Here is a 14,873-nt window from a genome sequence, read left to right as displayed (position 1 = left end):
GTTTCCGCATTTTCCGCCGTTGGAGGACTTCCGGACCTCCGATTCAACTTCCGTAAAAAGCGATACGTTCAGAATTTCACGATACACTCAAATACAGATCCAATTTCAGCTTGAATTCAACTTAATCATCATAATATTTCAGCATCCACAATCCCAATTAGGGTCAAATTAACAGCTTATCACTACCCATTACATGTTAATCGATAATACCCATTAAACGACGATAAACCCCCCTTACCTGAGATAATCCGGCAAATCTCCAAGCTTTAGCTCTTCCGTTCCTCAACCGCGCTTTTCGGCTCTTTGCCCTTTTTCCTCTTCTCTGCAGCTTCTCAGAATTTCACGTGAAAACCTTTTCCAACAAATGAAAACCTTTTCTTCATTCCCACTTATATATTTTCCAAATATTATTATTCCAAAATAATAATAATAATAATAATCCAATTTATTTAATTAAATTAATAAATATATTATCAACTTAATTAAATAATTCTTTTTTTCTTTATTTGGGGTGTTACAACTCTCCCCTACTAAAAGAGTTTTCGTCCTCGAAAACATACCTCAAACAAATAACTCTGGATAAGACTCCTTCATCTGACTCTCTAGTTCCCAAGTCACATTGCCACCTGCTGGTCCTCCCCAAGCTACCTTCACTAAGGCAATCCCTTTACCCCGCAACTGCTTCAACTCTCGATCCTCAATCCTCATAGGTGATGTTTCAACAGTCAGGTTATCTCTCACCTGTACATCATCTACTTGGACAACATGCGACGGATCATGAACGTACCTCCTCAACTGAGACACATGAAAAACTTCATGCAAATTCGCAAGTGACGGCGGTAAAGCGACACGATAGGCTACCTCTCCTATCCTCTCTAAAATCTGATAAGGACCAATAAATCGAGGTGTCAACTTCTTCGACTTCAAAGCCCGACCAACACCTGTTATCGGAGTAACACGAAGAAACACATGATCTCCCTCTTGAAACTCAAGTGACTTCCTCCTCTTATCATGATAACTCTTCTGACGACTCTGAGCAATTCTCATCTTCTCCTGAATCATCTTAATCTTTTCCGTAGTTTGTTGAATAATCTCCGGTCCAATCACAGCACTCTCACCGGACTCATACCAACATAACGGTGTCCGACATCTCCTACCATACAAAGCTTCAAACGGTGCCATACCAATACTCGAATGAAAACTATTGTTGTAGGTAAACTCAATCAAAGGTAAATAACAATCCCAAGCACCTCCCTTTTCCAAAACGCAAGCTCTCAAAAGATCCTCTAGTGACTGAATCGTCCTCTCAGTCTGACCATTAGTCTGCGGATGATATGCAGAACTCAATCTCAGCTTAGTTCCCAAAGCCTTCTGCAAACCTTCCCAGAACTTCGATGTAAATCTAGGATCTCTGTCCGAAACAATACTCGACGGAATACCATGCAGACTTACAATCTTCTCAATATACAACTCAGCCAATTTCTCTAACGGATAATCCATTCTAATCGGAATGAAATGAGCCGACTTCGTCAATCTGTCAACAATCACCCAAATAGCTTCAAAATTCTTACTTGTTCTTGGTAGCCCAGAAACAAAATCCATACTGATACTATCCCACTTCCACTCTGGAATAGCCAACGGTTGCATTAGCCCAGACGGCTTCTGATGCTCAATCTTTGACTTCTGACAAGTCAAACAAGAATAGACAAAACTTGCAATTTCTCTTTTCATTCCCGGCCACCAAAATAACTTCTTCAAATCATGATACATCTTCGTAGCTCCAGGATGAATACTCAACCCACTACGATGTCCTTCTTCCAGAATACTCTTCTTAAGTTCGGTAACATCCGGAACGCACACCCGACTACCAAATCTCAAAATACCAGTCTCATCAATTCTGAATTCTCCACCTTGACCTTGACTCACTAGAGTCAACTTATCAACCAAAAGCACATCAGATTTCTGACCCTCTCTGATCTCATCCAGAATACCACTTGTTAATTTCAACATTCCCAATTTAACACTATTGTGAGTACTCTCACACACCAAACTCAAATCTCTAAACTGTTCAATTAAATCCAACTCCTTAACCATTAGCATAGATATATGCAATGATTTCTGACTCAACGCATCAGCCACTACATTTGCTTTACCCGGATGGTAATTCAAACCAAAGTCATAATCCTTCAGAAACTCTAACCATCTTCTCTGCCTCATATTCAGCTCTTTCTGATCAAACAAATACTTTAAACTTTTATGGTCACTGAAAACCTCAAATCTTGACCCGTACAAGTAATGTCTCCATAACTTCAGAACAAACACCACAGCTGCCAACTCTAAATCGTGCGTCGGATAGTTCCTCTCATGAACCCTCAGCTGTCTTGAAGCATAAGCTATAACCTGCTTATTCTGCATCAACACGCCACCCAAACCCAACAATGAAGCATCACAGTAAACCTCAAATGGTTCCGACGAACTCGGTAATATCAGAATAGGAGCAGTAGTCAGCCTTCTCTTTAACTCTTGGAAACCTTCTTCACATTTTGAGTCCCAAACAAACGCTTGCCCCTTTCTAGTCAACATCGTCAATGGTAACGCCAACTTAGAAAATCCCTCAATGAACTTCCTATAATAACCAGCCAAACCAAGAAAACTTCGAATCTCAGCAACAGACTTCGGAGCTTCCCACTTAGATACCGCTTCTATCTTGGAAGGATCAACAGCAACACCACCCCTTGAAATCACATGACCAAGAAAACTAACCTCTTCTAACCAAAATTCGCACTTGGACAATTTAGCAAATAACTTCTTTTCTCGGAGAACTTCTAAAACCACTCTCAAATGCTCAGCATGCTCTTCTTCAGATTTCGAATACACCAAAATGTCATCAATAAACACCACAACAAACTTGTCTAGGTACGGATGGAAAATCCTATTCATATACTCCATAAATACTCCAGGCGCATTAGTCACACCAAAAGGCATTACAGAATACTCATAATGTCCATACCTTGTTCTGAAAGCAGTCTTCTGAATATCCTCGGTTTTCACACGAATCTGATGATACCCAGATCTCAAATCTATTTTGCTGAACACACTTGCACCAACCAACTGATCCATCAAATCATCAATCCTCGGCAAAGGATACCGATTCTTGATCGTCACTTTATTCAGTTGCCTGTAGTCCACACACAACCTCATAGTACCTTCTTTCTTCTTAACCAACAACACTGGCGCACCCCACGGTGACACACTCGGACGAATAAATTTCTTATCCAACAGATCTTCCAACTGACTCTTCAACTCAGTTAACTCAACAGCAGACATACGGTACGGAGCCATCGATATCGGTCTAGTACCAGGTACCAAATCAATCGAGAACTCCACTTCGCGTTCTGGTGGCAATTCATTCACCTCTTCAGGAAACACATCAGGAAAATCACACACCACGGCTAGATCGCCAATCACCAGTTTATCTTTAGCCTCCAAAGTCGCTAACAGCATAAACAACTCTGCTCCATCCACTACTTCTTCATTCACCTGTCTTGCTGATAGAAACAAACTCTTTCCTTCCTCAATCTCAGGAAAAACCACCGTCTTATCAAAACAATTGATAGAAACTCGGTTAAACACCAACCAGTTCATACCCAGAATAACATCAATCTGCACTAACGGAAGACACACAAGGTCTATCCCAAAGTCTCTACCAAAAATACTCAAGGGACAACTTAAACAAACCGACGTAGTAGTCACTGAACCCTTCGCAGGAGTATCAATTACCATACTACCAAACATCTCAGATATCTCTAACTTAAGTTTCACCGCACAATCCAAAGATATAAAGGAATGAGTCGCACCTGTGTCAATAATAGCTACAAGAGGAAAGCCATTAATATAACACGTACCTCGGATCAAACGATCGTCTGCAGAAGTCTCAGAACCCGATAAAGCAAAGACCTTGCCTCCGGACTGATTCCCTTTCTTCGGCTTCTGACACTGACTTCCAATATGCCCTTCTTCTCCGCAATTAAAACAAATCACTTCCTTGTGCTTGCAATCAGCTATTGCATGCCCAGTCTTACCACAGCGAAAACACCTCTTCACTTCAGCAGTACATACATTACTCTTATGACCAGCCTGACCACACTTGAAGCAAACTATACCAGTAGGAGCACCTCCCCTACTAGTCCTCTGAGCCGGAGCAGCTACTTGCTTCCCTTTTCCAGCTGGAACATCATACGGCTTGCCACGGTTTTGATGTTGCTTGCCTCTGCGATCACTGACAATCTTGTAATGAGCATTATTGTCCTCTTCAAATATCCTGCAGCTATCAACCAATTCCGTAAAAATGCGTATCTTCTGATACCCAACAGCCTTCTTAATTTCAGAGCGCAGTCCGTTTTCAAACTTGATGCACTTTGAAAATTCAGCACCAGCACCAGTGTAATGAGGATAAAATTTGGACAACTCCACAAATTTTGCAGCATAATCCGTGACAGACATGCTTCCTTGCTTCAGCTCAAGGAATTCAATTTCCTTCTTACCACGGACATCCTCTGGATAATACTTCCTCAGAAATTCCCTACGGAATACATCCCAAGTAACGTCTTCACCTGCCACGGTCAACCTCTCGTGAGTCTCTAGCCACCAGTCATCAGCTTCGACTGCTAGCATGTGAGTACCATACCGAACCTTCTGAGCTGGAGTGCAATCCATAACACGAAAGATTCTCTCAATCTCTTTCAACCATCCTAAAGCTGCATCTGGATCATGCTTCCCTTTAAACACCGGCGGATTCTCTCTCTGAAAAGTCGCCAAGCTACGTGATCCAGCATCTCCACCAGCATTTGGCAAGTTCTGCACAGCTTGTGCCATTGCTTGCATTGCGGCAGCCATTGCAGCGTCATTCCTTCCAGCCATTTCAACTTGTCACTACAACACAACTTAAAAGTTAGACTAGTAACAATTACACAATTGTTAGACAGTAACGACACGACAACTGGCCGGACAGACCGACCTGCTCTGATACCACTAATGTAACACCCTTCTAAATACCCCAAATATTTAATAATAACAACAACAATTAAATCATACATATCAGAGTAATCATACATCTCAAGGGTGTCACATAACCACTTCTTCACAAAAGTCAACGTAAAATCAGTCATGCTCAATTTTATTCAACATAAATCTTCTTTAACAAGACGCAGCGGATAAATATTTCAACATCTGTAATTCATCAAAATTAACATTTATTCAACAATTCAAACATCCCGTCCCGATGTTACATCTATCAGAGCATGACCCTCTAACCACACTAGACTTCAAGCACTAGCTTCTATTCGACTCACTGCTCGCTACCTGAAAAATATAACTGTAAGGGTGAGTTCCTCAATCGATATAACAAATATTATAAATCATCATGTTATGTTAAGTGACTTTACACGTTAATCACCCACATCATATCATACATTTAGTAACGGCATAATCAACTCAATCACAACGTAAATACAACTCAACAACAACATACAATGCAACTCAATAACAACATAAAAGGCAACTCAATAACAACATAAAATGCAACTCAATGAGACTCGACTCTTCATGCATGTGGTACCATTTGGAGTAAAACTCCCAACTTAAAATCATTGCCAGTTTAGTGGGCATCAAGGCATAAGCCTTCAACTTTCAACTTAAAAATTTGCCAATCCAGGCCAACGTGGTGTGAGCAAAAGCCCCATAATTTTGCCAATCCAGGCCAACGTGGTGTGAGCAAAAGCCCCGACTCTATGCATATGAATGTGTATGGCATGTACGACTTGCAACTTCAACAACATAATAACAACAGCAACACAACAGCTTTTTCAACAAAACAACTTAAAATCAACGTTGGCTCATCAGCCTACAACTTAGTATTTTCAACAGAACAACTTATATTCAACTTTGGCTCATCAGCCTACAACTTAATGTTTTCCACAAAACAACTTATCAACATATTTGCATCAATATTTCACAACATAAACTCAATAATTTCGTTCATCACAATTTACTATGATAGGCTAGCTACCAATTGCATTGACAACATAAAAATCAACTATTTTTCTTTACTGTAACAGTGTTAACCGGTTAACGCTATAGGTTAACCGGTTAACGCAGGAAAAATGACACTTCCAGGCAAAACGCAACAGTGTTAACCGGTTAACGCTATAGGTTAACCGGTTAACGCAGGCAAAACTCAACATTTTCACAAATTTTAACAGTGTTAACCGGTTAACACCCTGGGTTAACCGGTTAACGCAGGCGAAACAGCAGTTCCTGCGCTAACACAAGGCAGAATGCAGAGTTTCCGCATTTTCCGCCGTTGGAGGACTTCCGGACCTCCGATTCAACTTCCGTAAAAAGCGATACGTTCAGAATTTCACGATACACTCAAATACAGATCCAATTTCAGCTTGAATTCAACTTAATCATCATAATATTTCAGCATCCACAATCCCAATTAGGGTCAAATTAACAGCTTATCACTACCCATTACATGTTAATCGATAATACCCATTAAACGACGATAAACCCCCCTTACCTGAGATAATCCGGCAAATCTCCAAGCTTTAGCTCTTCCGTTCCTCAACCGCGCTTTTCGGCTCTTTGCCCTTTTTCCTCTTCTCTGCAGCTTCTCAGAATTTCACGTGAAAACCTTTTCCAACAAATGAAAACCTTTTCTTCATTCCCACTTATATATTTTCCAAATATTATTATTCCAAAATAATAATAATAATAATAATCCAATTTATTTAATTAAATTAATAAATATATTATCAACTTAATTAAATAATTCTTTTTTTCTTTATTTGGGGTGTTACAAAAGACATCCTTACCAACAAACGTAGACTTGACGATCCGAAGCCTTTGGAATGTAATGCTATTTCCGAGGACAAATTAGCAAAGAAAGATAAAGACCCTGGAAATTTCTCCATTCCTTGCCTTTTGGGTAATCATATCATCGATAAAGCTTTTCTAGACTTAGGAGCTAGTGTGAGCTTAATGCCCTTAGCAGTTTGTGAGAGGTTAAACTTAGGAGAATTACAACCCACTAAGATGTCACTTCAGTTAGCCGATAGATCTGTTAAATATTCGATAGGCATTTTAGAAGATGTTCCTTTTAGGATAGGTCAGCTGTTTATCCCTACTGATTTTGTTGTCATGGACATCAAAGAGGACAATGATATACCAATCCTTCTAGGTAGACCATTCTTATCGACTGCAGGAGCCATAATAGATGTCAAGAAAGGAAAGTTGACATTTGAGGTAGGTGACGAGAAAATAGAATTTATACTTTTGAAATTTCTTATGGCACCTGTGATGGGAGACTCATGTTATGCCTTAGATATCATTGATGAATGTGTTAGAGAATTAGAACAAAAAGAAATTATAAAAACAATTAAGTTACCATCAACCCTCATAAAGGAAGATGATGACTTTAAAGAACCTTACATCGATGATAACCTGTACGAATGTTTATCCCTTACCCCAGATCCTATGCCATGCCCTAAGAAACCAACCTTAGAACTTAAGGAACTGCCTAAGAACCTGAGATATGAGTTCCTCGATGAAAAGATGAACCGTCCAGTGATAGTTAACGCTACCTTGAGCCATGAGGAAACAAACCAACTTTTAGACGTTTTATGAAGACACCCCTCAGCCTTAGGATATAATATCTCTGACCTGAAAGTTATAAGTCCATCCGTATGCATGCATCGGATTTCGCTCGAAGAAGATTCAAAACCCTCTAGGGAGCATCAGAGAAGAATAAACCCTATAATGAGTGATTTTGTTAAGAAGGAAGTTCTTAAGTTACTTGAGGCAGGTATAATCTATCAGATCTCGGATAGTAAGTGGGTGAGCCCTGTGCATGTAGTACCTAAAATGGGAGGCATCACAGTCGTGCAAAATGATAAAGGCAAACATGTAGCGAAACGTTTAGAAGGAGGATGACGGATGTGTATAGATTATAGAAAATTAAATAAAGGAACTAGGAAGGACCATTTCCCTTTACCATTTATAGACCAAATGTTGGAGCGTCTAGCCAGACACTCTTACTTCTGTTATCTAGATGGATACTCTGGATTCTTCCAAATACCTATTCACCCCGAAGATCAAGAAAAAACTACCTTTACATGCCCTTATGGAACCTTTGCCTACAGACGAATGCCATTCGGCCTCTGTAACGCTCCAGCTACTTTCCAACGCTGCATGATGTCAATCTTTGCAGATTACCTAGATGGTATCATGGAAGTGTTTATGGATGATTTCTCGGTTTGCGGATTCGATTTTCACAATTGTCTTGCTAACCTTGAGAAAATCCTGGAGAGATGCGTGAAAGTTAACCTCGTGCTAAACTGGGAAAAATGTCATTTCATGGTGACCGAAGGAATAGTTTTAGGACATATAGTTTCCGAAAAAGGCATAGAGGTAGATAAAGCCAAAATAGATGTTATAGAAAACCTAAAACCCCCAAAAACCATCAGAGAAGTTCGAAGCTTTCTTGGACACGCTGGATTCTACCGGCGTTTTATTAAGGACTTCTCCAAAATAACAAAACCTTTAACCGGACTTTTAATGAAAGATGCTGAATTCATTTTTGATGAAAAATGTAATGACGCATTTAATCTTTTAAAGCAAGCATTAGTATCTGCACCCATTATGAAACCACCTGATTGGTCGGAACCTTTTGAGATAATGTGCGATGCTAGTGATTATGCAGTTGGAGCCGTTCTAGGACAAAGGAAAGATAAAAAATCACATGCCATTTATTATGCCAGTAGAACCCTAGATGCTGCCCAACTTAACTACGCAACAACTGAAAAAGAATTACTCGCTGTAGTTTTCGCTATAGACAAATTTAGATCTTATCTAGTAGGAGCAAAAATTATAGTTTACACCGATCATGCTGCCATTCGTTACCTATTAAGTAAAAAAGATGCCAAGCCCAGGTTACTCCGATGGATTCTATTACTACAAGAGTTTGATTTAGACATAAGAGATAAAAAAGGAACTGAAAATGTAGTAGCCGATCACCTTTCTAGGCTAGAACATCTAAAACCTGAACTAGTACCCATAAACGATGATTTCGCCTATGATAGACTGATAGCCAGAGTAGAAACCATTGAAGATAATAACCTAGATCTTTATGAGCATTCCCAAAATTCCTTAGCAATAAGTAACGTACCCTGGTATGCAGATTTCGTTAATTACCTAGCTGCTGATATAGTACCCCCTGATCTTGACTACCACCGCAAGAAGAAATTCTTCCACAATATGAGAAACTTCTATTGGGACGAACCGCTCCTTTTCAAAAGGGGTAAAGATGGCATTTTTCGCCGTTGCGTTCCAGAAGAAGAGGTAAATAATATTATCGAGCATTGTCATTCTGCACCTTATGGTGGACATGCGAGCACCTCTAAGACATACGCCAAAATTCTTCAAGCTGGCCTATTCTGGCCTACCATTTGGCGTGATGTCTATGCTTACATTGTCAAATGTGATAGATGCCAACGCACTGGAAACATGTCAAGACGTGATGAAATGCCTCTAAGAAACATTTAGGAAGTAGAACTCTTTGACGTATGGGGTATAGATTTCATGGGACCTTTTCCACCATCCTTAGGAAATAGGTATATCTTAGTAGCTGTAGACTATGTGTCTAAGTGGATTGAAGCTATAGCCGCACCCACAAACGACATTAGGGTAGTAATCAAATTATTTAAAAACTATATATTCCCTAGAGTTGGAACACCACGTTTAGTCATAAGCGATGGAGGATCACACTTTATATCGAGAATATTTGACAAACTTTTAAGAAAATATGGATTTAAACACAGAGTAGCAACACCATACCATTCACAAACTAGTGGCCAAGTAGAAGTATCTAATAGGGAGATAAAACAAATCCTAGAGAAAACTGTTTCTATTTCTAGGAGAGACTGGTCTCAGAAGCTTCAAGAAGCATTATGGGCTTATAGAACCGCTTTCAAAACCCCTATAGGAACTACCCCTTACCAACTAGTCTATGGAAAATCCTGTCACTTACCGTTCGAGTTAGAGCATAAAGCCTATTGGGCCATTAAAACTTTGAATTTAGACTACCTAGCCGCTGGAGAAAAGCGTACCCTAGACATTCATAAATTAGAAGAACTTAGGCAATCGGCCTACGAGAATGCAAAAATATATAAAGAGAGGACTAAAGCCTATCACGACAAAAGAATAGCAAAGAAAAACTTCAATGTAGGCGATTTTGTTCTTCTTTTCAACACTAGGTTACGACTCTTCCCTGGAAAGCTACGTTCAAGATGGACTGGTCCTTTCGAAGTATCCAAGATTCTGAGATCCGGAGTCGTAGAAATCAAGAACAAAACCTGTAGTCCATTCATTGTAAATGGACAAAGACTGAAGCTCTACGAAGGAGGAGACATTCCAGCATACTACTCAAGCCACACCCTGATTGATCCATCAATCCCTACTACTACAGGTGTATAAATTCTAATCGTCAAGCTAATGACGTTAAACAAGCGCTGCGTGGGAGGCAACCCATGGTTTTTCTTTCATTTTACCTTTTCGCATTTTTTATTTTTATTTTTATTTTATTTTATCATATTTTGCATCGAGACTAAAAATTTGAATGGTTTGTATTTTCAGGATCACTTTCTTAACGTTTACAGGATGCAGGGTTTCGATGACATGCATGTGGCCTATAGAGATAATGCTCAGAAAGAGCGCTACATTGCTTTGTATCAGCGCCCTATGGCACCCACACATTACCCTGATCAGCACTGTATGGAGGCACTGGGTATCGAGCCGAGTATCTGATTCCTTAGCCACCAGCTCCACTGGGACGAATTTGCTGATGACTTGAGTAACACATATAGGAACCTGACTTTGGAGTTCCTGAGTTCATTCGACTATGACCCATACTCTAGACCAGATGGGTATGCTGCTTTCAGACTTTTCGGAGTTGAGTACTCCTTCAGCCAGAAAGAGTTCGGCGACCTGTTGGGTTTCCAGACGACTCCTGATGCTATCCCAGAGACACCTATGGGATATTTTCTGGGTAAGGAGATGGAGAAGTTTTGGAGTGATATATCAGGTGGCGGAAGCCAAGATCCATCTATGCAGCTATCTTATGTCATACATAACCCAACCTTCAGATATTTTCAAATGATATTAGCACATTCCTTCCTGGGAAGACCGGATGCAGAGACACTACTGAGTGAAGAGGAGATCTTCCTATTATTTTGTGCATCCCAGTCTCGTCCTGTAGCATGTGGGAAATTTTTATTATACAGTCTCAGCGGTATCTCCAGATCCACCGAAGGAGTCATCCATGTGGGTGGAATCATCACACAGATTGTTGTTGCTTTAGGTCTGTCTCGCAAACTGTCACATCTTCGGATCTATTGTGGATACACTTCCATGGACATCGATTTCTGTTTGACCAGAGGATTGATGAGGAGAGCCTCTTTCCACCCATGTCAGTTGCGATTGCTAGTCGACAGTGAGGCCATCCATTATTTCACACTGCCAGACCCTATGATGACCAGTGTGCATGATCCAGCGAATTGGAGTTATGCTCTAGAGGGCCAGGGAGAGACCGTCGAGGCACCAAGATCACCACCCGCTGCTGAATACACGCCTACACCACCATCTCCTAGAATCACTGTTTTCTCTAATAATCATTCATTGCAGACACCCGACATACGCACCCAGATTGTTGAGTGTCGTAGAGAGATTGCAGAGCTTAGACAGGAAGTGGCGGACCTAACTTTGCAGATGGGAGTGTCTGATCTCACCCATGCTACTGAAGCCGATTGTCTATATCAGGAGATCGCAGAGCTCAGGCAGGAGATAGTCGTGCTCCGTGGATCCACTCAGGCAGACGACACCCCTACTACCTGATCTCACCATTTCATTTCATTTTATTTCTCTTTTATATATTTATCGTATTTGCATAATCTATTTTATATTATAACATTTAGAATATTATATAAACCACTACTATACATTAGTATTTCTATTTTTATCTATATGTGTTTTATATTTATTTTATTTGCATTTTAATTTTTCAGTTATTTATTTATTTATATTTAATTTCTGTTTTTGTTTTTGTTTCAGTTTTATTTTTTATTTTCATTTTTACTTTTATAAAATTATGCAAGTCAAAGAAACTAGGAGAATCACAAGACAAATGTTATCCAGACCCCTTAAAGCCAAAAGACAAGAGGAGCCCAAACCAAAGGACCAAAATCCGGCCTAGCCAGATTTTGCCTTGTGGCGCCCGCCATAGGACCTGTGGCGCCCGCCACAGCGTCTGTAAATGGTCGGGGCAGACCCCTTTTCTTCACCATTTTTGCAACTTACAACCTCCCAAACCCATTTTTTCACCTTGGAAAAAATTCCTTGAACCCACAAAAAGCTCATACTTTCCTAACCACCATACCACACAAATCATTAATCCACTTTCCATTTTCGATTTCATCCATCGGATTTTTTAGAAATCCAACCTTTTCACCAACCACTTCATCTTCTTCAAGAGCATTCAAATGAAGTTTAACGGATTCATTCTTCGAGGAGGGAAACCGGGGGAGAGACAAAGAAAAATTATTAAACGGTTGCAAAATCGGGAAATCCTCCCGACAAGGTATGTTGACGAAAACTGTCTCTACGCTTTAGGTATCTATCATAGCATTTTCCATTTATTAGATAACTTAGGTTTGCATAATTTCTTTACCATCAAAGAACCAACCTATGAGCGGTTGACAATTGAATTTCTGAGTTCCTTAATCTATATTGTCAACCCTAACACTGCTAGCACAATTGGTACTGTCAAATTTAGAATGTTTGCTGTTGAATACGAGTTCAGTACCGACGAACTAGCCAGCTTGTTAGGGATCCCTCATGGGGAAGGTGCTATTTGTGAGGCCCCTTTGGATTCCGAATGGTCTGTTGAGGTATTTTCCTTCTGGGAGCGTTTATCAAACACTTCCATAAACTCTTTTGAAGGAGTTCTTGCCTCAACTATCCATAACCCGACCATTAGGGTTTTTAGATATCTGTTGGCATGCACTATTTTTGGGCGGGAGAATCCAAATAAGGTTAACGCTAGAGAGCTTCTATATTTGCAAGGAAGCCTCACAAATAGGCGAATTAATTCGGTTCCGTTCATGCTTGCCCATATGATTTTAACTTTGAATAAAGCGGGACCGATTTCTTTTGGTGGATTGATTACGTCTATTGCTCGGGCACTTAACCTGAACAATGAGTTGGCTACCCTAGACCCCTTACCTCCTCGCACAATTAACCTAAAATTTCTGAGAGACATGAAATTGTGTCGTTCAAGGAGAGAAGGAGGTTATACACTTATGGTTCATGGTGTAGCCATCCCATCTATTGTCCTACCTTGCACTAGACGTACATATACACGAGATGAGAGGAATTGGACCTACGATTTAGACGCTCCACCTGTTTTGGGTCCTCTTCCTCCTAACATTCCTGATGAGGCGGGACCAGACACTGATGATGAATATGATCGGAGAGAGAGATCTCTCGTACCCCATGTGTCCCCCCATCATCCTTCACCACCATACACCGCACCATCTTCTTCTTCTGCAGGTACCACTCCTGGCTTCTATATTACAGAGGAGATGTGGAGTGACCACATGGCTAGAGAGCAAAGGCGAGATGACCTCCTCTCTACCATCCAGCAACAAATGGCGGACAACATGAGCTTTATGCAAGAATCACAGCGGAGGACAGACAGGTCCTACGACACTGTTCTACAGTCCCTGCAAGTGATTACAAATACGCAAGCCCGTAAACAACAATACAACCAGCGACACATGGCACTCATCGAAGCTACTCAAGGTTCCATTTTAGGTCACCTTCGAGAAGTGAGGACCGCTCAGGATGCCCTGCAGGCGAGGATGGATCAGATAGACCGTCGTCGTACCCGATCACGTCGTCCACCTCAGGATGGCGAGGGCACTAGTGGTCAGCAATAGGTTGCCAGGTAACTCTTCCCTTATCTTATTTCGAAACATTGGGGACAATGTTCGATTTAAGCGTGGGAGGAGCATTTATCGTTTTCCTTTTATTTCCAGTTTTTATTTGCTGTTTTTAGATAGTTTATTTATTGTTATTTCCTTTTAGTTGTTTATTTTGCTTTCTTAGTATAATGCATGAGTCTGACGAGTCACCAAATACATTAGATCTTTAGTACAATCCTACCTCCCCATACCTTTAGCCCCACCAAATTTTTTTGCAAAAGAAAATAGTGTTATTCTGAAAGTTTTCAGGTTTTAAAGACATGTTTTGAGTAAGGATGCGGTGACTTGGGAGAACTTTGCGAAACATCAGTATCTGTTTTAGCACCATAAGCTTCGTAAATATAGGAATCATTCCCGAAACCCCAAATACCATGGCCTTAATCATCATTTCCGTATAAGTCCTCAGTAGTTTATCTCAGCAGTCAGCTCTGGCCTACGTATCCTCTACGTAGGGGACCGATGCAAATAAGTGAATGATCCAGAAAAACAAAAAAATAAAAGAAAGCAAAAAGGCAACTCCGGTATAGGTGACCCTCACAAAGTCATTTAAACCAAAGAATTGTAAAAAATTGCTACAAAAAGAAAAAGAAAAAAGAATAAGAAAAACTTACCCACTGTTAGTTGGTTCAGAGGTATCTGGCACTGAACTCGGTAGGACGGGTTACGATCCGATCCCCCACAACTACAGTTGGGTCCAATAAAAGGGTTTACACATAATTATGTGCCAGAAATCCCATGCTCAGATCATAATCACTAACAGGCCACCTACTACGAAGC

Source organism: Lathyrus oleraceus, chromosome 7, assembly GCF_024323335.1.
Source record: "Lathyrus oleraceus cultivar Zhongwan6 chromosome 7, CAAS_Psat_ZW6_1.0, whole genome shotgun sequence".
In the NCBI taxonomy this organism is placed as follows: domain Eukaryota; kingdom Viridiplantae; phylum Streptophyta; class Magnoliopsida; order Fabales; family Fabaceae; genus Lathyrus; species Lathyrus oleraceus.
This window is presented reverse-complemented; position numbering follows the sequence as displayed.